Source organism: Agelaius tricolor, unplaced genomic scaffold (assembly GCF_023055355.1).
Source record: "Agelaius tricolor isolate 1412-34295 unplaced genomic scaffold, bAgeTri1.0.p SCAF_23, whole genome shotgun sequence".
In the NCBI taxonomy this organism is placed as follows: Eukaryota; Metazoa; Chordata; class Aves; order Passeriformes; family Icteridae; genus Agelaius; species Agelaius tricolor.
The window spans coordinates 12,851,733-12,877,335 of record NW_027269283.1 but is presented as its reverse complement, the minus strand read 5'-3'; the positions used below and the strand labels follow the sequence as shown (position 1 = coordinate 12,877,335).

The 25,603-nt window shown below is 49.3% G+C and overlaps 1 protein-coding gene and 1 long non-coding RNA gene across 8 annotated transcripts in view; one reads left to right on the top strand and one right to left on the bottom strand.

Annotated features, from left to right (window-relative positions):
- Positions 1 to 17,550, bottom strand: part of RIPOR3 (RIPOR family member 3) — a 41,970-nt gene extending 24,420 nt beyond the window's left edge. For 3 of the 7 annotated variants that reach the window (XM_071446866.1, XM_071446871.1, XM_071446873.1), the window contains exon 1: positions 17,394 to 17,550. The gene's annotated coding sequence lies outside the window, so the exon portion shown is untranslated. Of the gene's footprint in view, positions 1 to 12,493; positions 12,599 to 17,329; positions 17,346 to 17,393 lie in introns of those variants that run through there. The other 4 variants (XM_071446872.1, XM_071446868.1, XM_071446869.1 and 1 more) reach the window with 4 other exon arrangements.
- LOC139599550 (uncharacterized) lies at positions 10,113 to 20,320 on the top strand. Its single transcript, XR_011682259.1, has 4 exons — positions 10,113 to 10,705; positions 12,330 to 13,407; positions 13,687 to 13,733; positions 18,625 to 20,320. It is a non-coding gene; the product is annotated as an uncharacterized lncRNA (long non-coding RNA).
- Positions 20,321 to 25,603: the final 5,283 nt, after the last annotated feature.

Genomic DNA, 25,603 nt, shown 5'->3' with positions numbered 1-25,603 from the left:
TGCAGGCTCAGCTGGGTCCCCAAAGCAGCTCCCTGCATCTGTGCAGAGCCCACTGCACTCAGTGGTAGATTGGCTTGTGGTGCTTAAGCCCAAGGCAGAAGTCTGGTTTCAACAGTAAATTTCAGGTTCATGCTCCTCCTCTGGCAGGGTTTCTCTTGGATTGCTCTCTTGTTTTCCATCAGTCAAACTCCTTTGCTTTGTGGAGAATTGTGTTCTCTGCCATATGTCTCCAGATTCCAAGTCCCAATATAAGTAACAGACATATCCTTCAAAGCAGCTGTAGAAAATCACCCAGACAGTTCATATACAGAAAAATTCCCTTCCTTTCCCCCTCAAGCTGGTGTAATGTAAACACCACGAGTGAGTAAATCTGGGTATAACCAAAAGCTGGAGGATGTGTTTCGAGGGAGAAGGACAAACTCCAAGGAGGACTCTGAATGCTGCATGCAGAGGTTTGTCCCACATCACAGGATGTGCTCTGAAGGGACCAGGCTCCATCACTCATCAGCCAACTCTGAGTCCATCACAGAGGGTTCTGGGGAGCAGCTCTGCCCTGCTCCCTGCAGTGATCCCATGGCTGCATCAGCCAGGCTCCATCACTCATCAGTCAACACTGAGTCCATCACAGAGGGTTCTGGGGAGCAGCTCTGCCCTCAGCCTGCCCTGCTCCCTGCAGTGATCCCATGGCTGCATCAGCAGGCTCCAAGCCCAGAAGGGTCAGTGCAAGGCTCTTTCCTGGCTCTGCTCTGCCCTGGGGAGCAGCCTCCTCCCTGCCTGCTGCCTGCACAGAGCTGCTCAGCACATGCCAGGGGATGTGAGAGTGTTGTGCTGGTTCTGGGCTGGTCCACAAGCACAGGGAGTTACTGCCAGTGAGCAGCTTTGGGGACCAGCACCCAAAGCAGGAGCAAAAGCACTCCTGGATTTCCAGGAGCCTGTTCAGGAGCAGCCTCTCATCCTTCCCTGGGCTGGGTTTAAGCTCCCACCTCTTGCCTGTTCTGTGGGCTGTGCCAAGCTGAGGAACACAGCTGGGCAAAGCAGGCAGAGCCCTGCAGAACAAGGAGTGACAGTGACAGCAGAGCCAGCAGACACCCTGCAGGCAAAGAGGGGCTGGGCACGGCCAGGCACTCCCCAGCTCAGGGGAGCAGAGTCCATGGGACCCCAGAGCCTCAGGAGGATCCACAGAAATCTGTCACACAAAGTTCAGGTGCCTCTCAAATCAATCCACACAGCTCTTACATTGCCTTGCTTTGAAAAGATCCCCCCTGACACCCTTCATCAGAGCTCAGACTTAGATCAAGGCTGAAGTTTCAAAACATTTTCCATCCTTCCCTCTAGATTTGAGATGTTTGTAAGTCTGTGAACTGTCACCCCATCAAAAGGAGCATTAGCCTGAAGAAAGCATGCAACTTACTGAAAAATGTAATTGCATAACAAGCTGTTAAAGGAAGAAATAAAAGGAATAGCCTTGTGGTTATTGACCACATCCCTCATCAAGGCTAAGCCAGATTCCCAGGATCTATTTTTCAGCTCTTTAACCTGGGAAACTCAGTTCATGGGTATAAGGGAGGAGGAAAGTGCAGGAGCAGCTGCTCTGAAGCCCACCATGGCTCTGAAAGCCTTTGGAGCACACAGATATGGGACAAACACACCAGGCAGAGCCTTGGCAGGGAACAGAAAGGGGAGAATTATGAGAAGACTCCTGAAGTGAAATCTGTGGCACTGAGCTCTCAATGTGGAGGACTGTGGGCAATGTAGAGACCCCAAAACTCTGAAATTGCCCAGATTGCCTGGACCTGGCCACGTGTGTTTATAACCCAGTGCCATTCTGGATCCCCAGGAGCTGCACTGTTGCAATTCAGCAGAAGCCAGAGATGCCCTGGCCCTCACATGGGCATGGCCCAAGTCGTGTCAGCCCCTCTGGGGTCATTTGCTTCTGTGGCTGCCCAAAGCTCAGGCCCCAAGGCCACTGCCCTGCCCTGCTCTAATGCTCTGTCCCTCTCAAAGAACCCACAAGCACAGCTTCCACCTCCCTGAGAATGAAGAGAATTTGAATAAAGCACCATTCAAGGGGTTATCACTTCAAATCATGCCAGCAGAGTCAGTGCCCCTCGATACACACTTGCACATGGATTTTTTGTGGTGACCTAGAAATCTCACAGCTCATTTCACACTCTGAGCAGAGGACCATAAGTTGGATGTCAATAAAACATTTTATTTGTAAGGAAGACTTACAAATGCAGTTGTTTAAACAGAGGGTTTGCTAGCTGGAGTGTCTGTGTAAAAGTGCTGAGCTACACAAGTGCCCCTGAGAAGAAGCATCTGGACCCATCTCAAACTGTACCCTCCCTTTAGGGCAGAAATAAATCAGAAAAGGATCCTGACAAAGCTCAGCTCAAATCTGCCTCCAACCTGAAACCTCTGCTGTGCAGGCCAGAGGGTCCAATCTCATGAAAGCAGGATTGTGCCCTGGGGAGCAGAGGAAGGTGGATGGAGCAGAGGGCCAGGGCTGCACGGGAATAGCAGGACAGATGCAGGAGTTATTGCCAGGGACAGTGGAGCCACAAAGTGCTGGGAAAGCAGCAGCCTCTGGGCAAGGCCCCACGGAGCTGCTGAGCTTGGGAACAGCTCCCACTGCCAGGGACGCTGGCTGGGGGCTTCAGTGGGGGCATTTGTACCATTCAGGGCTCAGAAGTGGATATTTCAGATGAAATGGGCAGGTTTGTGTGGGCTGTGTCCACGCTCTGTTTGCTGTGGCCTGCAGGTTCTGTGTGTCCCGGTGTCCGGGCAGGCTGGGGCTCCCTGGGCAGCCAGGCCTGCACCTCCTGCTCGCCCCTGCGGAGCCCAGCGGCCTCACCTTCCACAGACCCCATCGTGGTGTCTGCTTGTGTTTATGGCTAAACTTTTCCAGCCCTACTCACGTCTTTAATTGTTTCTGGGCACAATGGTCTCAACAATTTCATGCGGAAAATATGACTCACCACTTGCACAACGTTTCTGCTCGTGTTTTGTGCTTTAAGTGAGTGGCCATGATTTGGTGTCAGCCTCTCAGAGAGGTCCACTGGGTGAATCCCTGCTGGAGGAAAGGGTTCCTGTTTCCCTAAGTTTGTGATGCTCCAGCTGGGAGCGGGCAGTGGGTAGGGGACGCTTTCCCCTGGCTCTGTTCCTGCACAAACTGCCCCAGCTCTGCTTCCCTGGCAGCCTGGGCAGGCTCCAGAGCTCACCATGGGCACCCCTGCTCTTCCCTGGCAGACAAAAGCCAGGCTGAAATCAGATTATTGTCACTATAGAAAATAACAATATCAATCTACAATAACAATATAAATCTACAATAACAATATCAATCTGCAATAACAATATCAATAACAATTCCTGACAGACATCAGCTGTTCGTGACTCCAGGGGCTGAGGCTCACCTGTGTGACCATGGACACCTTTTGTGATTGTGACAATTTGCCTCCCACTGCCTGCTCAAACCTTCTCCTCACGCTTTTAGGCCCTTGTTATTTTTGTCCATCATTTCATTTGTAAACACTGCACTCGCTTTGCTTGGAAAGACAAGAGAGCAATTTTATCTTCTGGCTGTGGGAACCAAGCAGAGTTGATTTCATTCTGTACTATCACAACATGATATTTAATTCAGTGTGTGGGAAGCCCAACAGTTTATTGGAGGGACTGGAGCCCTCCTGCTGGAGCCTGGGGCTTAGGTTGGTGCCCATCAGGAGACTCCCTGTGCACAGCAGAGCACATCAGCTTGGTGCAGAGTTGCCACCTGGAATTGATGTCTTTGACAGCATGGTTTTATAAAATTCCCTCCATGACAGCCAAACAAAGGTGACACTGGGCTGTGCTGGTCTGCACCACCTCTGCTGAAACCCAGCTTGGACTGCACAGAGCCAAAATCAGCAGTGATTCAGTGCCTGGACATTTAGGGCCTTCAGAGACCTGTCCTGGACTTCAGGAATGAGCTGTGATTCCAAATAATCATCAGCAGTTTAAAAATAAGTCACTCAAAGCTGCTAGGTTGCCACTCTGCTTCCCTGAATTTGTTATAAATTCTAACAGAAGAACAGCTTTGCTGCTGGAATTGCATCAGGATCAGGGTTTTAGCTGGAAGAAATCCACACTGCAAGCACTTCATGGGTGAAAAGACAGCCCCAGCATAATTACACCAGAAAGCTTTAGCTCTGGGACTGACTTTGCAAGCTGGGCTATGTTTGCCTACATCACATTGATGTAATCACAGTTATTTTATTATTATTTTCCTTCTTGCTTGTTTCAAACCACAGGGACAGTGGCTTTGCCTGCCCCTCCTGTGCTGCTGAGGGTGCTGGCACAGCTGACAATGGCATTTCTCTTTTGTGATTCTGATAGAGGGAAGATCAGATTGCCACCCTGCAGCACAGCCCTGCCAGAGCCTCGGGGTGCTCCAGGCCTGACCCGCCGAGGGTTTTGTGATTTCAGTCCCTGCCTGGGACGTGGCAGTGCTGGGCATTGAGGCACCCAGAGCACGGCACGGGAGGGAGGTGAGAAGGGCTGAGGCAGCCCTGGGGTGCGATGGGGGCTGGGGCAGGCAGCACTGAGGGACCCTCTGGGCTCAGTCCCCTGGGAAAACTCACCCTGAGTCCAAGCCCTGCCTTCCAGCATTCCTCAGCAGAACCATTGACCTCAGGAGCAATGTCTGCTGTGCTGCATAAACATTCCAAATTTATCATCCAGACCCCTCACACTTCAAGTGGTTTTGTTCAGCCGTTTGACAAACATTCTATTTATACAGCTATGGGCAGAACTAAGAAAAAATTATCTTTCAAAAGAAGAAAAATAATTTGAATGTGGGAGACACACAGCGCCATTGATCTCAGGATACATCTCAAAATGGGTATTTCAGCACAACATCACACCCAAACAGGGATCTTTTCTTCAGACAAATCCAGGCTGTGGCAAGAGCTCCAGGATTGGCAGCAGAATGTGAGCAGGTCTGGTGCAATTCCTGCAGGGAATTCAGGGGCTCTGCCCTGTGGAGCCCCTGCTGATCCAGATGGGGAATGTGTGCTGCAGATGGAGCTGTGTCTGCTAAAACAGATCCCTGAAAAGGGACAGGAGGGACACCAGCAGCTTCCACCCATTCAGCAGGCATCTCTGCTGGGTTAAGATTGAGCAACATGAGCAATTACAGCACAGTTCTGCTCTAGATGGAAGCTTTGGCTCCCCTGTGCAGCTGCACATGTCCCACAGAACTTCTTGACCTGAGCCTGTGGAACTCAGATCATGAGATGGGCCCTTTACTCTGCACCAAACTCACATCTGTCAGGTCCTATTGGGAAAATATCAAATGATTCAGGAACATAATCCCCACCCTCATAGGCACTTCAGGCTCTTAAGAGCAGCTTTGATTGATTTTTAATAAGAATTACATTCAGAGCTTGCATTGTTTAGAAAGACAGGACCTCAGTGTATAACTAGTTTTGGTACTTGTGCAAGTTTCACCTGTGCAGATCCAGCCCTTGAATATATATTGAAATACTGCACATCTGACATACTTTCCTCCCAGCCATCCTGAAGCCATTGAAAGAGAATCAGATAAAGAGCTTTGATCCAAGTTATTGCTTTACTCATCAGGCCCTCCCTCAGCTCCCTGCCAGCTTCTGGAAATGGCATTCTGGGGTCCAGGCTTCCCAGGCAGCAGTAAATTTCAATAGCACAGGCAGAGCTCTCAGACAGCTTGTCCCATGCTGGAGGTCAGGCCTGATGGCCCCATTTTGGGGGCTCTTTGAACACAGGACTCCAATTTCAAGTCCAGGGCGAGCTGCTTTTCAAGGCTGCGCCCCAAATGTTCCTGTGTTTCCAATCACTTTCCATCCCAGCCCTCAGCTCCAAGTTCTGCTCTCAGTGGCAGAGTGCACATCCAGAGGAAATTCATCAGCCCTTTATTCCAGATTCCCAGCAGAATCCAGCAGCAGGAGCTGCCTGACCCAGTGAATCACCTGGAAATGATTTTCCAAGGCACGGGGCCGTGGCCTCTGGGTGCCTCCAGCAGCAGCAGCAGCTGCCAGGGAGCCCTGGGGAGCTCAGCAGGGCTCACCCATGGGCAGTGCCCTTTTCCTCATGGAAATGTGGTTCTGGGGGTCCCAGCCGGCTGTGAGCCCCTGCATTGGACTCAGAAACTCTGCCCATAACCCAGAGCTGTGCCCCCATAACCCAGAGCTGTGCCCATAGCCCAGAGCTGTGCCCCCATAGCCCAGAGCTGTGCCCCCATAGCCCAGGGCTGCCCCCATAACCCAGAGCTGTGCCCATAACCCAGAGCTGCCCCCATAACCCAGAGCTGTGCCCCCATAACCCAGAGCTGCCCCCATAGCCCAGAGCTGCCCCCATAACCCAGGGCTGCCCCCATAGCCCAGGGCTGTGCCCATAGCCCAGAGCTGTGCCCATAGCCCAGAGCTGCCCCCATAACCCAGAGCTGTGCCCCCACAACCCAGGGCTGTGCCCATAGCCCAGAGCTGCCCCCATAACCCACAGCTGTGCCCATAACCCAGAGCTGTGCCCCCATAGCCCAGAGCTGTGCCCATAACCCAGGGCTGCCCCCATAGCCCAGAGCTGCCCCCATAACCCAGAGCTGTGCCCATAACCCAGAGCTGTGCCCATAACCCAGAGCTGCCCCCATAACCCAGAGCTGTGCCCATAACCCAGAGCTGTGCCCCCATAACCCAGAGCTGCCCCCATAACCCAGATCTGTGCCCATAGCCCAGAGCTGTGCCCATAACCCAGGGCTGCCCCCATAGCCCAGGGCTGTGCCCCTGCTCTGCCCTCCATGGCCCAGCCCTGGCCCCTCTGTGCTCACTTCCCAGGTGCTGGGGCCCTCTGGGCTCTGCCTTCCCTGCTGGGCAGGCACAGCTCCATTTCCCCAGTGCCAGGTGATTTAGGAGCACGCCTGGCTGTGCTGCCCTGGTTCCATGCCCAGCTTGCTGCCAGCCTCCAAGGCTGCACTGGGGGCTCAGGGGCTGCCAGGCTGGCACTGCCAGACCTGCAGGTCCAGCTCAGCCTGCCTGGCAGGACACTCCCAGCCCCAATCTCCAAGCTGGGCAAGCAGAAGGAGCTGAGCAGAGCAGTTTACAGTGGTGCACAGGCTCCTCCATTTGGGACAAGGAAAACTTGTCTGGCACTGAATCCCAGCAGCTCTGGCCTTGAGAGATTCCTCCTTAACAATGATGAGCCCAAGGATCCTCCCTGTGTCCTGCAGAGCTCAGTGTCCCTGTTTCCCCAGCCTGTGCCTCAGGTGTGCTCCAAACCCTGCCAGGTGTGCTCCTGTCTGCAGGCAGCCTGGCCATGCAGGAGCCACTCCAGCTTAATCCTGACACAAGGAAGGTCCTGCACCTCAGCCTCAGGGCTCTGGGGAGTCCCAGGGCTAAGTTTCAATGGCAGCACATGATGGACAGATAAATGCTTTGATTATTACACTGAGAAGGGTGTTTAACCAAATGTGATGACAAACTTCCAGCAGGAGTCAAAGCTGATGTCCAACAGCATGGGGGATGTAATTTGTTATCTCCAAAACCAGAATTCTGTGAATCACAGCAGCCTGGTGCTTCTGAAGTGGGCCAAACCCTGTGTCATTTACCTGTCTGACCAGGAAAACTGTCCCTTTACTGGGAATTGAGCCACCCAGCCCATTCCTGGGCAATCATGGTTTATTGCCATGAATGTTACCAAGATCATCTTGTGCCATAGAAATCAAGAAGTTGCTAAGTTAGGATCAGTATCCCAAAGAACACTGGAAAAAGAGGAAAAGTATATAAAATTTTGCAGAAGAGATAAATAGAAGGGACAAGAGGTTTATGCTTTAAAGCCAAATATTTACTTCTGGGAAAACCCAAGAATCTGAATGGATGTGGGTATATCTGTACTTTTCCCTTCACTTCTTACCAGTTCCTAAAACACATGCTCTGACATTCATGGCCCCACATTTTTTACACTGTTACTCTCTGCTTTTATTTGGTTTGGGCTTGCTTTTAATGAGGTGAACTTTGCACAGCCCAGCTCTAGCTCCTATAAAATCTGTGTCTTAAATGGCCAGATTCAGTGATTTTTCTGTGGAGAGGAAAAAGCCCCCACACTAACCACACTGCTGTACTTGGAACCAGATGTCTCACCCCCCTTAAACTGAGCTAATGAGGACAGGAGGATGGTCAGGAAAACTCCTGTGGAATTGTGGAAAGAGTGCTGCAAAGCCTGATGCTCCCACAGAGGGGAAAGGGAGGGGGATGGCAATTCCAGGAGGAAAATCTGCAGTGCTGCACTTGCACCCCAGAGCCCTGCTCACCCCTAAACCACTTCCACCCCTTAGCCCACACAGGAGCCCACAGGGAGCAGGGTCCCCAGTGCTGGGAGCTGCCCTGACCCTGCTGAGCTGCCCTGACCCTGCTGAGCCCATCTCAGTCCCCAGGGCTGGAGCTGCTCTGACCCTGCTGAGCCCATCTCAGTCCCCAGGGCTGGCTCTGCTCCCCTTTGCATTCTCCAGCTCCAAAGGGACTCCAAACTGCTCCTCCCAAGACTCCTGTAAAACATAAAGCAGACCAATTCTTGAGGATCGGACACTGTGAAAACCATAACTTCTGATAGAAATCTGACTGAACAAGAGCATTTTTCTAAATTAACTTGCCCACCAGTGTGTTTTTTAAATATTCTGAGTCCCCTGCTGCTAGCTCAGGAAGAGATAAGGTTTTTAGGGCCATCACTTTGCCCTCAGAGCCACTGGGAGCATTGCCATCACTTCAGAGATGCTCAACGAGCCCTTGGAGGTCATGACTTGGCACTCAGACTGGAAAAACACAGAAGTGTGGCTTTTTTTCTTTTTAGAAAAGCTGCATCAGATTCTCCCTCTGATGCCAAGCTCAAGCTCCTTTAAAACAATGATTCTTGATTTGTTTTCATGTGCTCCTCATCAGCCCTTTCCCTGCAGCGTGGAGCAGGTCCCTGCACTGAGCCACAGCAGCAAGAAGGAATCTTCTGCTGAATAAAGTCTTGTGAGACACAGTCACTACATGCAGAGGAAACTGGGTTTAGTGGGGCCCTGGTTCCCCTGGGGACTCCCATCATATAAATTATTAATAATAAAAATAAACATTGGCTAGCTTGAACTTCTCTTCATTCCCTTAGAGCTTATTTTTGTGATGGAATTAGCTAAATAAAGCCCACTTGAAAGAATGTTTAATTGCAAACTATCCAAGGAAAACAAAATGGAACTAATTGGTTCTTAGATATTAAACATTCAAAAGAAGATGGCTTTGGAAACAGCTGAAAGGCTAATGTGCATTAGGATACAAATGGTGCAGTGAGCAGCTGAGGAAAATGCAGTCTAAACTGGACTACATTTACTTTTAAACCAGATATTCAAGTTTAGTCAGTGTGGCCCAGCCTAGAAGAAAGCTTTGGATTGTTTCAAGCCTAAACAGAATTGCAGCAGCAGCACTCTCTGGAAAGTTATAAAATCAGAGGGGGCAAACTTGTGCACTGACTTCTGGGCATCATTTGCCCAGGAAACCCTAAAAAACCCCACCAAACCTACAGGGATTGCTGCTCCCTGGAGTGCCCCTGAAAGCTCCTCCAGCCTGAAGAACACGTCCTAGCAGGGGCTGATCCATGTGGCTTTTTTAAAGCAGCTGTTTCCTGCTCCCAAACCTCTCCTGACAGTGCATCTCCAAAGGAGGGTGGCTGTGCTTCCACTGCCTGAGACCTGCCCTGGCCTCTCCACAGCCCCTGCCCTCGGCCCTGGGCTTTTGTCACTGCTGTTTGATTCAGGTGTTTCACAGGCAGCAAATGGAAAATGTCAAAACTCCCTTCTCATACTCCTCAGAAGTTCAAGAGTTGCCACATTTGTTTCAGAAGTGTTTCCAGCAAGTGATGGCTCCAACGTGACTGAAATTTGCAAACAAGAAAAACCCCTCTGCATTAAAAGGGAGCAAGAGTAGATGAGTTATAACAAGAATCATCCAGCAAAGACAATTTTAAAACTAATGAGTGGCAGAAGAGCGTTTCCCTGGAGGAGCCCAGTGTGCAGTGGAATCAGGCTGCTGCTCAGCCTCTGAAGGGACACTGCCTCACCAGCAGCATGTTTACCTCCCCCCTTATCAATGGGTGACAGTGACGAGGCCTCTGCCAGAGATAACAAATTCCTGGAAATGGCAGGGCCCCCAGAACACCCAGCCCAGGCACACCAGAGCTGCTCCCTGGAAGAAAAGGGCAGACACAACTGGAAGTGCTAAGCAGAAGTTGCTCAGCAGGATCAGGCAAGATCAAACCACTTCAACATTTAGGCCAAAAGCTAATGTAATTTAAGGTCCCTTGAAATGTTATGAATACCATCAACAAACACGGCGAGAGTCACTCATGAAAATGCATTTCAGCTTTGTGCACAAAAAATCAATCAGCTCTCTGTCTCAGACTTCTTCAAAGACTGTGAACCCAATTGTTTGTTCCCTGAGGACCCAGGGCTTTCACTGCAACTAACACATCTGCTTAGTGTTTCCTATTTTTCAGCATCACAAGGAGTTTTTCTTAGACCTTGGATGGTTTGCTCAGCACCTATGGGCCAGTGATCTCCTGAACCCCTCTGGAGATGCTCTGCAGAGCTGAGGACAATGCACAGAGCAGGGACCCTCCTGGCAGAAAGGCACCCTTGGGATGTCTTCCAAATTCAGAAATGGCCATTCAGGTAGGAAACATATTGACAAGTGACAGCAGTGCACTAATGAAGAACCAGGGCCAAACCCAGAGTGAGCCAGTTCCAGCAGCAGGGCAGGCAGTGCACTCCTTGTCCTGACAGAAATGTGGAGTTTTGCTCCATGAGACTTGGCTTCCTCAGGACAGATATTTTACAGGAAGATACAGTTTTACTGTACTGTAAACATAATTTGACAATTACGGGTCAAAGTATCCTCCCTTATTGCTTTAAGTGAAACTAAAAGTAGTCAAATTCATACATAGACACACATGGAAAAGATTCATCATGTGTTACTACAGCTCTGGGGAAAACAGCACAGAAATTATGTCTGGAGTGGAGAAGATGCAGTGTGTGTTCTCATGCAGAGCCTTCTCCTGCAGAGCATGTTCTCCTCACAATTGTGGTTTTGTTCTTGAAGAACCAGAGCTCAAGCAATTTTGAGATACTTTGCATTGCTACTTAAATGTTTTGCACTTCTGCTGTTTGTTTGCAGGCAGATGGGATGCCCAAACTCATTTTCTAAGGTTATTTAAATTCTTCTTTATTTGTTAACAAATTATGTTGTTGCACAACACATTGGCATGTGAACCCTTCAGAAGAAGGGAGAGGCACAACTCGGCCTCAGTGGAATTAGGAAGGAGCTGCAGTGACCTCAGCAGAGCTACACAAAGGACAGCTCAATTGTCCCCGCTGTCCTGACTGGAGGAACATTTCTGTCTATCAGGGCTCTCCAGAGGGGCCCTCACCTGCCAGGGCAGTGTCTGGGCTCCATTTCAGACAACAGTGACACATTTCCATCCCTCTGGCCATTTGGTGCTGCACTAACAGCCCGAGGAAATGTGCAGTTACATTTACAACAGACTTACACAACACTGTGTTACTGCAGGACTCAAAGCCAGGCATTTCCACACGTGATCCACCCAATGTAAATGCTCTTCTCTTCTCTGCCATTCCAAAAAACCAGGTCACTAACTCGTTACAAACCTCTTGCCTTCAAAACTTTAGCAAAGCCACTGAACTTTCTGTCCAGATCAAGTCTCAGCCACGTGCCCTGGGCTGCATTGGGAATATCCCTTTGGAAATCCCCAGCCTGCTAGTTTAACTTTACAGAGCTCAGCAAACAAAATCTTTCCTTACAATCTGGAGAAATCTTCTAAATTCTCTCTGTGAAATTTCAGCTACATAATGGGAACATCTCAGAAATCCAGTGCCCAGGGAAAGGGAAGGTTGTGGAGGTGGTGTTGTTCTGCACCAGTAAAAGTACAAACCTATTCACACCAACACTAAAGCAGAAACATTCAGATTTTAAAGCACACTGAGGCCTTGGAATTGCCTCCCTGTTTATCTGTTCAGGCCCAGTATTGGAAAATTATATTTCCCTCTTCAAGTCTGTAGCAATTTCAATAATAAAACAGAGGTTATGTAAGTGCTGAGAATTATGGAACAATGTAAGTGGAAAATACATAGTTTTACATTTATTTGAATAGCTCAAGTACAGCTGAACTGACATTATTCACACTTTCCAGTCTTAGTCAATACTGGATTGAAACCAAGCACAAGACATTTCAGGCCCAAAGGAGGTTTTTAAGAAAATTACAAGTACCTATATTTCCAGTTTACAGTGCCTGTCTGGGAAAGCTGCACTGCCTAAGGGAACAGCAAGCTGCCTTCTCATGGCATCAAACAGCAGAGATGTGAACTAATTAAGGGCACCTTTGGATCAGCCTGCGAACACAGGGCTGGTTCCACCCCAAAGAGCAGAAACCTGGATGCAAATACCTGTGGTGTCCCAGGCAAGCAGGGCTGCAGAGCCACATTTCCCTCTGCAAGCTCATTTCTAACCTGGGCAGACACAAGCTCCAGGCCCAGCTCTGCATTCCTTCCACACCCAGGGCTGGAGCTGTGCCTGCAGAAGGAATGCAAGAGAGAAATGAGTTTCTTATCGGCCTGGCAGATCTTGTTGGGTGATGTAGATGCCTGTGGAGCTGCCAGGACTCCAGTGTGGGACATGGCATGCAGCCTAGCTCCAGAGCTCCAGACTGCAAGCCAGGGCACTTGGAGTAAGGTTAAACTGCTTTCTAAAGCACAAGAAACTGCTCCTGACTCAGGGATACCTGGATATATCTCTGCTAGAAAGAATTGTCATCAAAGGAAAAGTGAAGATCCCAGATTTGTACAAGAATGAGTAAAAAAGGGAATAAATTGTGCATTTCCAGACTCAGGGGCATTTGAAAGTCTGGCTATGGGAAAATAGATTTAATAATCATGACTCTCCCAGAGGGGTATCCTCAACACACAAATAAGGACAGGAGGTTTCTCAGGACAGCCCTGTGTGTCCATTCCCTCCCAAGTCATGGGCAGCACCATGCATACAGCTGCATATGGCAAATCTTTCCATCCCTCCAGAGACCCAAACTTCACCTTGGCTGCTGGTGAGATAAAGCAGTCATGGCTCTTTCAGTTCCACAGCCAGCAGTATTTCAAAATGTGCGGGGACAAAGACCTCCCAAATGCATGAAGCACAAAGAGCTGTGGGAACAAGGCTCTTGATGTCTGGGCTGTGGCCTCTGGGAAATTTTGCCAGGGCTGGGACCCTCCTGGATGTTCCTCTCATTACTCTCCCCAAACAGAATGCAAACCTGCAGGATAAGGATGTCATGCTGTGGTCAGGAATGTCAAAAGGACATGTTAAGGTAATTCACATTGCATTTTGTTCAGAGAAATATTTTCACAGCAGCTGAGAAAAGAGTGTGTTGAATAGAGCATTCACTGGTTTGAGAAAAAGAAATGCTAGCTAAAACCAAGGGCTTTGGCTACTTTAAGGTTTCCTAGGCAAGATTAAATCAAAATATTTCCTGTAAACATTCCCTCTTTTCATCAGCATGTCAGTTGTAGTAAGGAGAATGTGATCCTAATTCTCAGCATCCAAATCTGGGGTAACTACAAAGTCAAATGTTTTCTTACTTTCACAGAAACAACTGTGACTGGAAATATTTTCCAAAGCATGTTGCAAGTGGAGGTAAGTAAATCAGCTAGCACACAGCACATTTTTAAAGGAAAAAAGTTTCTAAAAATGAATCAGGATTTAATAAAAATGTCTCTGAGGTACATAAGTCATGCCCATAATAGAGTATTTTTCAATTTTCAACCCTGTATAGAGAATTTTAAACCAATAGCAGATGTAGGAAACAAAAGCAAAATTGTCCCTTATTCTCTGCCGTGCACACACACACAGATAGAAACAGGGAAACCAAGGGGAGGCTCTCAAACATTTTCCACAAGAAAGACAATTTGCTCACAATTCCTTCTCCCTTTAAATTGTTTCTGTGGCAACACATCTGGTGCTGTAGTTCTGGGCCAGAACATGAACTATCCTGCAAGAAGAAAGTGATGTTGTTGTTCTGTGTGCGAGGACGTGAGGCAGAGAGGGATCTGTGAGCACACGGAACCAGGTCACCCCTGTGCCTCCCCTGGCACACAGAACAGCAGCCATGGCTGTTTGTGCACAGCTCAGAGCTGCACGTTTTAAAGCATTTCAGCAACGGTCAGAGAAAACTCTCATGGTAAACACACTCTGTAAGCCAGGGGTTTTAAACTAAAATGATGAGTGCTCTGCTACTGCTGTTCCTACCGTGTGAAATAAATCAGTTATGCAGCTGAGAGGAACAAGGTTCATTCCCTCATCATAAACATGGCTCTCCCTGTGCAATGGAGCAAGGCTGGTGTTGATCTCTGATCTCCAGCCCTGCACAAACACTGCTGGATCACCACCATTCACACCTGACCTGTCAGGAGCCACGAGGCCAAGACCCCTCAAGTGTCTGTAAAACTCAGCTGCCCCTCCCAGAATCACAGAATCACTAAAGGTGGAAAAGCCCTCCCAGAACACCAAATCCAAGCTGTGCCCATCCCCGCCCTGTCCCCAGGGCTCTGAGTGCCACCTCCAGGAATTCCTTGGACACCTCCAGGGATGGGCACCCCAGCCCTCCCTGGGCAGCCCCTGCCAAGGCCTGAGCCCCCCTCCAGTGAAAAAATTCTCCCCAAAACACGCAGCCCTGGGCTCTTCAAGCTCTTGAGAACAAATAGATTTTACATTATGGAAATAATGGAAGTGGATTTTTGCTACTTCATCAAGCAGATCAGGGATGGATTCACGGAAAGAACATATTGAATGAGCAATAAAATGTTACTGACACAGTTACTGTCCCAATAATAATTGCATATGTTTTCCATAAAATAGTTTTTATTATTTAATTTGAAACAGCTAAATTCCCATCTAGAGCAGTTACATATAAATCTGTTTGCTAACTACACTTAGGGTATTCCTGTATTAATTACAAGATCATCTCAGTGTTCTGATCTTCTGAATTACTGGTGATTAAATGCCTTGTCTGTCTGAAAACCAAGTTTTTGCCCTGAAAAGTTGAACTGAATAAAAACGATAGTTTTCAGGCACTCTGTCTTTGAAGACATACTGGTTTAAAGCAATCTGTCCTCAGGGAGAATAAACTGGCAGCAGAAATGGAAAAGTTGAAAAAAGTGGATAAGACCTGGTATTTCATAAATATGGATGTCCCTTCTGTGCTTCTGGAGGCAGCATCCAGGGCTGGGAACTGAAGCCAGGGCCCCGAGCACCTGTAGCCATTAAAGGCTGGCTGACATCCTCTGCACAACTCAGTGTCCATAATTCTGGATTGTCACCAGCCAATCACCTTCCAAAACCCAGTGCTGGCCAACAACAGTCTGGATAATTCAACTGTCTGCTCCCTCAGCCTTTTGGCTAAGATCAAGTGTGCAGATTCAAATAATATTAAACCTACTATTTTACACAAATTATGTCCTTCAGTTCCAGTCTTTCTATTTATTTCATCCAAATGCAACAAATTAATAACCCTTCAGAGACAGTTCCCCCTCCCTTGCTTTATCTTGGATAACTTTCTATACCCAGAGCCTCTGCCTTGTCCTGGTGCTCTGTGACCCCACATTGTCACTCCTCAGACCCCTGAGGGACACATGAGGATCACAACTTTCCCCTGCCCTCAGACTGAGCCTGGTTTCCCTTTCTAGAGTGGCTCTAGTCCATTTCCAGACTCTTTGTGAGGATATTGCAAAGGAGCATTTGTGAAGGAATTCATGAGCTGGGAAGGCAGTAAAGTGGCATTGGTGGGTGAGTGTTACAGGATCCCAGCTCCCTGCCTGGATCGCTCCACAGGAACCCAGGGCTGGGGAGAGCACTGCAGAGCAGCTGTGCAGCTGCTCTTTGTCCTGGCAGGAGGAAACCATCCCATCTTGCCCTGTCCCTTGGGGAAGCCATTCCATACCCCCCTCCTGGCCTCCCTCCCCACAGCCCTGCCCGTGCTGCTGCCAGAGCAGCCCTGCAGCTCCTGAGCAGCCCTGGCCCAGGATGAGCCCTGGCAGCTCCTTCCATTCCCCAGAGGGTACCCGGGCTGTAGCTGAAGGGGAATGCTGCACCACCAGCTCACACGTGTTGCATCCCACACGTTCCTCTCCAGACCTGGGGCACAAAGAGGCTGGGCCTGCCACTCCAGGGCAGCTCCAGCCCTTTCTGGCAGGGTTTGTGCAGCTTTTCCTGCGCTGCTGCACGTGGTGCTTGTGTCAGGCACTGTGCAGGAGTCAGAGCAGCAGCAGGGAAGGGATGAACTGCATGGCACAGGAACACAAGAGAGGAGCTCCCCACTGCACACTCCTTCAGCCACAGCATCTCTGGTGAGCCTCTCCAGCCAACATGCAATATTCCCTCAGACATATTTTGCGCTGTTTACTACCCTTGCAAATGATCTTCCTCTGCTTTTCTTGGTTTTAATTAAGGGTTTTCCAAAAAGGAAAAAAAAAAAGTAAAGCACCTCATCAATAGGTGTAGCTCCCATTTTGCAGCTGTGAAAACACAGGTATGGACAGATTTAGTCTTGATCCCAACAAAGGAAATGACTGAATCAGGAGTTTGAGTACTGGTGCTGGTTCAATACTCAAGAAATGGCTCCAGAAATGTATAACCTTATTTTTCAAACTCCTTCAAGATTCTTTGGTTCATTAACAACTCTACTCCATATGGCCCAACTTATTTAAAACACTTTTTAAAAGGGGAAATTAAACTCTGTCTGAATCAAAATGTAACTGGGCTGTGACCCAAAACCTCAACTTGTATTTACACGAATAAGCAATAAAAAAAAAAGAAGGCAAATAAAATGTAGTCTTTGCACAGACAAAGAGAGTTAACTAAAATACAACCAGCTCATGCAACAACACCTCCAAAAGGCAAACTGGGATGGCATAAACCTCACCCTGCTCCTCTCACAGTCCACCTGCCCCAGCCAGGTGCTGTCCTGCCGGGGTTCTGGGCTGTTTCACCCCGGCTAAAAGCTACCGAGCGTCCCTGCGGGGCTGCAGCTCTGCAGGAACCCTGGCATGCCCTGAGGTTTGCCCGCTGACAGCCCGGGGACCGCATCCCCGCCGGTGCCCCCTCCTGGCCCAGGTGTCCGTGTCCTGCCAGTGATGTCCCCTGCCGGCCCCGCAGCTCTCCCGCGCCCGCTCCGTGCCCAGCTGTGCCCAGCTGTGCCCTACCTGTGTCCCAGCTGTGCCCAGCTGTGCCCTAACCTGTGTCCCACCTGTGCCCAGCTGTGCCCTACCTGTGTCCCAGCTGTGCCCAGCTGTGCCCTACCTGTGTCCCACCTGCGCTGGGGGCGCGCAGCGCGGCTCGGCTCCGCTGCCGTGGCGGCTGTCGCGGCTGTCGCGGCTGTCGCGGCTGTCGCGGCGGGTGCGGAGGGCCCGGACAGCCGCCCTTATCGCCGCTTATCGCCGCCCAGCCGGGCTCCGCTTCCAGGAAGCCGCGGCTCCGGAGCGCTCGTTTGCCGCTGGATGCCGAGCGCTCCGCGCCGCTCGCTGCTCCCCTTCGCTCCCCTCCCTCCTTCCCTCCTTCCCTCCTTCCCCCCCTCCTTCCCTCCCTCCCTCGCTCCCCCTCGACCCCCCTGGCGCTGGCAGGGGCGCTGGGAACGCGGTCACGGCCCGGACCCTCTGCTGTTCACCAGCAGCGTCCCGGGCGCCCTCTCGCTCCTCCAGCGGCGGCTGCCCCGGGCAGCCCGGGCCGGGACGCCCTCCCTGCCGGCCGGGGACAGCCCCGCTCCCCTGCTGCCCGCACCCCTCTGCTCCGGCCGCCTCTGCCGTGCCGGATCCCGCCTTTCCCACCTTCCCCAGCCATTGCTCCCTCCTCCTCTGCCCTCACCCCGCACTGCCTCTTCACCGTCCCTTTAAAGGCTCCCTCCTCTTGCAGCCCTCGGTCATACAACGCTAACCATCATCATCATCATCATCATCACCATCATCATCATCACCATCATCACCTTTCTTCCTCTCATTGCCTCCTGCCTTCCCCATCCCGCCCTTCCATGGCTGGGAGATGTCATCTGCTCGCTTTGAGTCTCTGCTGAGCAATCCTGCTCGAGTCCTTCCTGCTGCACCCACTACTGACCTCCTTGTGGGGCAGGTGCCGCTCCTTGGGCATGAGCTCCCCCCTGCCAGCCCTCGAGACCCCTTGCAGGCAGTCCTGGCAGGAGGAGGTGAAGCTGCCATGTGGAAGCAGCCTGGGATCTCCCTGCTCCTTGTCTCACCCCATACACTCACGCCTCTCTCCTGAACAATGCCCGGCCGGGCCTTTTGCAAACAGCCCACACAAACCCGTCCCTGTGCCTGGGCACAGCACCTGGGCTGCCTCTGTGCCTCATCCATCTCCCATCTTCCCCTGGTTCCCAGCAGCACTATCCTGTGCTGACTGACTGAGAGCACAGGCAGCCAGACACTCCCCACGGGGAAAATGAGCTGACTGCATGGAATTTGGCCATGCCCTCACCATAACTTTATTACTAATGGTGTTTTCTTCCCTTTGCACCATCCAGCTCACACACCCTGAAACCCACCCCACTGCAGGAGACTGAAACACAAAGTGAAGCTCCCAAAGCTCCAGCTGACCAGAGATCCCACACAAGAACCTCTCAGGGCAGGGTTACTGCTTTCCTTCTCAGTTCTTTATGCAGTTGGTCAGGATTTGTATTTTCCTGTGCACATTGTTAAAGGAAAGTCTGGAAGGAGGCAGAGGAAGATCTCTTGCACAGCTGAACATGCTTGTGAGGAGAGGCATGAGGGAACTGGCACACATGAAAGTGAGAGCAAAACCAGATGGGCAGATGGAATTGCCTGAGCCAACGACTCGAGCACCCTGGGTTTTATTTGTGTCAGAAAGAACTGTGCTGAGATGCAAGCAGAAGTGGGTTTCACACCAGGTCTTCAAAATGCCTGGGGCTTGGAGCCCTGCAAAGGGCAGTGGTGGAACACCATGAGTGTCACAGCTGGGGCACAAAGCAAGGAGATGCAAATCCATGGATCTGTACAGGTGAGTACATGACTGTACAGTCATTGTAACTCCAACTCTTGGCTTGATTTCCCTGGCATTTGGGGGGGTATGGTCACACCCACGGAGTGCCTGAAGAGCCCTGCCCAGCAAACGCCTCTCAGCTGTCCTGCTGCTCCCTGGGGCTGTGCAGGCTGCCCAGGCAGGGCCTGTGTGCCAGCCTCAGGAGCTCCTGCAGCCCAGGACAGAGCTGGGACACTGCTGGCCCTGCAGCCCAGGACAGAGCTGGGACACTGCTGTTCCTGCAGCCCTGACCCCAGTGCTGGGACACTGCTGTTCCTGCAGCCCAGGACAGAGCTGGGACACTGCTGTTCCTGCAGCCCAGGACAATGCTGGGACACTGCTGTTCCTGCAGCCCAGGACAGAGCTGGGACACTGCTGTTCCTGCAGCCCTGGCCCCAGTGCTGGGACACTGCTGTTCCTGCAGCCCAGGACAGAGCTGGGACACTGCTGGCCCTGCAGCCCAGGACAGTGCTGGGACACTGCTGTTCCTGCAGCCCAGGACAATGCTGGGACACTGCTGTTCCTGCAGCCCAGGACAGAGCTGGGACACTGCTGTTCCTGCAGCCCAGGACAGAGCTGGGACACTGCTGGCCCTGCAGCCCTGGCCCCAGTGCTGGGACACTGCTGTTCCTGCAGCCCAGGACAGAGCTGGGACACTGCTGTTCCTGCAGCCCTGACCCCAGTGCTGGGACACTGCTGTTCCTGCAGCAGGGCCCTGGCCCCAGTGCTGGCCCCACAGCAGCGTGGAGCACACTGGGACAAGCTGAAATCAGCTGGCTTTGTAGGAGGACATTTGTCACAACACCAAATCTCTGCAGGAGCCCTGTGCAACCAGTTGCCCAAAAAAGCCATTGCTGTTAATGTCATTTCCTCCTAACCATGAGCCTCTTGACAAAATGCACAGAGCAGCCCCTCAGCAAACACCAATGGCCACGGTTCCCTCACTCCTGGTGCAGATTCCCCGTTTACTTCAGCTGAGGAATGGCTTTATGTGTTTTTATTCCAGTTTACTTTTTATGATCTTCATTTGCTGTGTCTTCATCTGGTGTGTTTATGTGGCTGGTGCTTGGTTTTCATTATTTTTAACTGCATTTCAGATCATTTGCTCTATGGTTTTGTTCACATTCTCCTTTTCCACGAAACTCTAATAAAACACTTGGCTACAGATTTCCCAAATTGAATACTGATGTTTAGTGCAGCTAATTATGCAGCAGGGTTCAAAGTGAGTTCTATAATGTAACAATTTACATATTCCTGAAAACAATGGACACAAACCTACAAATTATTGCTACAAGCTAGTTTCACATTCTTCTGGAATTTCTTTAGAAATACATATGTTTAGTATTCTCACGCATATGAGAAGCAGTAAATACTGCATTGCTGGCACCATTATAATATTTACAGTGAAAAACTAAAACACACTCTGATGTGTCTCAGACCTACAGGGACATTAAAAAATGCCAGTATGTTTCCTCCAGGATCTCAGCACACTTCACAAAAACCCTTCCCAAATTCAGCCACTCAACATCCATCACTGTAAGCCAACAATACACAAAGATAATTTTACAACAAAGCATTCACCGTGGCTGCAACAACATTAAACATTCAGTGCTTCAGCATCACCAGTGCTCTGGCATAATCAGATTAATCACAACTTTATTGTTTAAATCCTGAATAAAGTTGGTTTTGTTTGTTTTCTAAATGGAGCAGATTACAGGCAGCCAACCAGCAGACCAGCCCAGCTTCTCAAGATCCAGACTAAACTGACTTTTAGAAAGGCTGCTGTAAACCAGAGCTCTGTTTATAAAAGCAAGAGCTGAAACTCAGTAGCTGGGCCCGTTGCTGGGATCCTTTGCACCAGGCTTCTTGCAGAGACAACAATTCTTGCTGCCCCTAATGCAAGCAATATGCATGCCAACATTTGCCTGTGCTCCACCCCACCCCTTTCTAGTTGGTATTTTTTTAATTTTAGAATGTTACTTACATCTTCATAATGTGGAGTGATCTGCAGAGAGGTGGATTCTCTCTCAGCCCATTGATGCATTGACCAGGCACTTTCATTGCTGTAACACAGCAAACTGCAGAGCGTGTTCCAGCAAACCATCCCTGCCCAGAGCATTTGCTCTGAGCCTCTGAGGGGGGGTTATTGGGAGGTGGAACTGTAAATACACATCCCAGGTCCAAGCACATGATTATTTTTCCCTCTTTGTGCATCTATCTGTGCTGGAGTTTTTAGTTACTGCTATTATAGCTCAGGAGGGAAGCTAGAGACCTGCCAAGAGAAGCAAAGAGTATCTTCTAAAACCTCAACACAACTGGGACAGTGGCTGAACTCACAGGATTCAGTATTTCCAAATGTGACATACATGGAAAATTTGAATTACTTTTCAAGTCTCCTTGCCTTGTACTTTTGTAGTTTTACTTACAACCACTGCCCCAGCACTATCTGGTTAATAAACAGGGGCAGTTCTGTTGCACTAATGTGTACACACCTGACTGTTTTCTCTCTGGGGTCTCAAAGGGAGCTGGCTTTTTGTGTATGGACACATAAAACACTGAGACAAAAAAGCCTAAATTAATCTGATCATCTAATTACAATAAAAGTTTCATATTTCCAAAAAAAATTGTTCCTTATAATTGTTTTGTATTTTTCTGAAGTGTTGATAACTTCGTTTTATGATTACGACAAGAAGTCTCTGACAAATCAAAGAACTCAAACGGGTGTGCACCATCCCTGGGAACCTTGTCCCATCCCTGGAGGTGCTGCATCCCTGCAGGTGTCCCAGGCCAGCTGGGATGGGGCTTGGAGCAGCCTCAGAGAGCAGAAGTTGTCCGTGGCAGGGGGTGGAATGGGATGAGCTTTAAGGTCTCTTGCAGCCCGAGCCATTCAGTGATTTCGTGAGTGACATTTTAAAACACGGTGACAGCAATGTGACACAGCCATTACAAATACAGGTAAGGCTGTGGGGGCGGTTCATGTCCTGGGCAGTCTGGTGCACCAAGGCCGCTGCTGTAATTAATTAGCGGTGTAATTAGCGGTGTCATTAATGGTGTCATTAACGGCCGTCGCTCCGGTCGCAGCAGCCCCGGGTGACCGGGACAGCGCGGGCACGGCGCCCTCTGGCGGCGGCGGCTCCCGCTGCACCTGCGGGGGCGCGCGGTGGCGGCAGCGGCGACAATCGCGACAGCGGCGACCCCGCGCCATGGACACGGCCAGGCCGCAGCCATTCCCCTCCCAGGTGTCCGATGGCCTTCTCAAGCACTGCGGCGCTCCTGTGTGAGCGCTCCTGCCTGACTCCTGTGCCATCCGATAATAATGCAACCTCAACAAGCAACGGTTCACTACTTTCTAAGAGCTACCATTATTTTTGCTATCATTGTATATGCAGGAATCACTGGCACAATGCATTCATTGCCTCAGTAAGGCACGGGAGCAGTCCAAACTCCCAAAGGGAGCCCAAAATAACACCCTGTGCTCACCCAGGACACCTGGGGGACAGGGGACACCTCACAGCACGGGCCACTCCAGCTGGGGTGCCAGGCACTAGAACAGGAGCTGGTGCTTGTAAAAGATTAAACTGGGGAGTCCACAGAGGCTCCTTCACTGTAATTTTGAGGTCTATCAACCACCATTCATGTAGAAATGTTCCTTTGTGGCAAAAGGTGCAAGTGCTCTTTATTCAGTGCTGGCACTTAAAGGTGTCACTTCTGTCACATTTGCTGGGTGACAGTCACTAGCAGAGGGCAGAGCTCTCTTCACAAATAGCCATAATATGTTTTCCAGATAAGCACAACAGCAAAGGCTTTATTCCAAAAGGCTTATTAAGCAGAGCTTTTTATCTAAGAATATGACAAAATTTAAATCCCAATCTGTACCAAACAAGGTTTAAAGTAAATTTTGCAACAATTATTCCTTTGATTTGCCTTCCCCCCACCCCCCCCCAAATTCTGGCCCGGGAATAGGGAATACTCAGTGAGTAGTGCAAAACCAAGCAGGAAATGTTCACAAATTCTTTTGTGTGAAGAACCCCTGAAGTGTCACCCGCTGAGCTGGACAGCTCAGCACCAGCGTGGCCTCTCTGAGCTGCTCGGGCAGGAGAGTTAAATCATTAAACCCCACAGCAGTGCAAGTGTGAGGAGTCAGCTGGGCTCAAACTGCCCTGTTTAAACAAGGGGGAATTCCAAAGGAATTCAGAGTCATTGGACACAAATGGATTACTAGATGAAGGGGAAGAAAAAGCTTTAAATGCTTTTCATTATTTTAGTTAGAAACCTCAGAGAATTTAAATTAATGTATCAGTATCGGATTATGACTTGCTAGGAAAGTATTTTCAGAAAACTTCATGAGTTTATTGCTGGATCTTGTTTGTAACTGGATTTATAACACACCTGAAACAAATGTTTCTTTCACAGGCAGCATGGTATGGAGACAACCTTTCCCATAAAGGCAGACAAAATAAAATACAAAACGAAAGAAAACCCCCCAACCCCAACAAATATTTTATTGGAAAAGATCTCATGCATGAGCTTTAAAAACAATAAATTCATTTTGTCACAGGTAAGTAAATATTGCATCAAAGTAACAACTGAAGGTTCCTGGAGGAGGAGTGGGGACGAAAAAAATCCTGCTAGTTTTCCTGACAGGAAAGAAGAAAGCAAAGGCAGAAACAGAACACAAAAACTAGTTACTAACCCAACTACTGTTTCCCCCTCAAGAAAATAACATTTTAAAAACTCAAACAAACAAATGAACTAAAAACCCACCCCAAAATTAAAATCCTATAGCCGTCACAATTTTGGGGTAAGCAATAAAATTTTCATTACACTAGTGCTATTTAAATACTCCTGCTATTATAAATTAGCTGTGTTGCCATGCCCTGGGGTTTACTCGCTGAGCCCTGCTCCTGTGTTTGTGTGGAGCTGTTGGTATGGAGCGTGTTCCATGGAGATCCATTGTAACAAGCTCCCCTTCTCAGGCTCTTCCTCTCTGAGGCAGCATTTGTGAACTCACAGCTCCTGCCTCAGGATCAGCCCCATCAGCAGAAAGGGACTCAATGTATTTCCCTGGATTCATGGGCACCTGGGAGCAGTGCTCTGCGATATTTCTGCATTTGTGAACATCAGATGCCTTCATGGCAGCACTGGTTTGTCTGCGTCCCTCGCTCACCAAGGGCAGGGCAAAAGCAATTTGAGGTCACGCTGGTCCCTAATATTCGAAAATGGAGTATCCAAGTGTACACACTGCTGTTGAAAATGCTTCTTTGTAGGAAAATGTAACTGGGACACAAGATTAATGTATCAAAACTGCAGAAGGTATCAAAGTAAGTACAGAATTTATTTTTTAAAGAAAGCAGGACCTTATTATCATTTTAAAAATAAAGCTTCTCTTTTTCCCTTTTAGTTTTCTCTTCCCATCAAAAAAACTCTCCAGTCTCTCATCAACTCCAAGACAAGATCAGATTACAATCTAGTACATCTAACAATCACTCCTCTGAGCTGGCACTGGCAGTGTAAATAAAGACTACTTTATGTTAAATATGAAGTCAGCATAAGCCCTGAACTATGCAATAAAAGATTAGGTGGATCATCAATAACAGTCAACCTATGCTGACAGAAATTTTCTGTGCTTTATTCTTGGAAGTACTCTGTGAACTCCCAGCAGGGCTGTATGGAACAGCCTTAATTCCACTTGAAATGTGGGAAATCTAGGATAGGAAAGCAACATCACAGCACAATCTCGCTATACTGCACGGTGGACCTAAGTGATGGAATTTCTACACCAAAACAAACAAGGAAAAAAAAAAAGGCCTCCCAAAAAAGCTCCCCCAGCAGCTCAGAGATCAGGAAACCCAACCTGTCTTTCAACTTCACAGAAACGGAACGTGCCATGAATAGCTGGATCAGGTCTGAATCACAGGTTGTACAGAACTTGTGACTAAAATAGCTCTATAAGCTCACCTTACAGCAGGCACAAAGAGCCTGCCTCCCTCCCCACCTTTATCTGAGATCAAATTGTTTATCACATTCCTTCCTCATACGTCAGCTCCTTGTGATGAAAGCCAGCCAGTGATTAATACATTTTATTAGGTTGGTTCCAGTGACTTGAAATGAATTTGCCCTGACTCCTCAGGCTCGCTCCCACACCCACTGCCTGGCACTCCAGCCATGCTAGGAATGCACAATAGAAAACAAATTATCTTAGGCGATACCTCATAAATCTATAGCAGTAAAATTAACTGCACAGCGTCTCCGAGCAGAAATCAGCTTCAGGAGGTTTTCCCTCCCTTTCTCCAGGAGAAAAGAGCCAACCCAACAACTTTAAAGCCCCAGAGAAATCACTGTTCCCTTGTCTCTTGCACTCCTCTCCGTGCTCAGCTCATTAAACAGAGCTGTAGAAGACAGATATGGAAAGCAGTCCAAACTCTTTGCAATGTTATAATTACAAAGTGACAGAATAAGAGGTT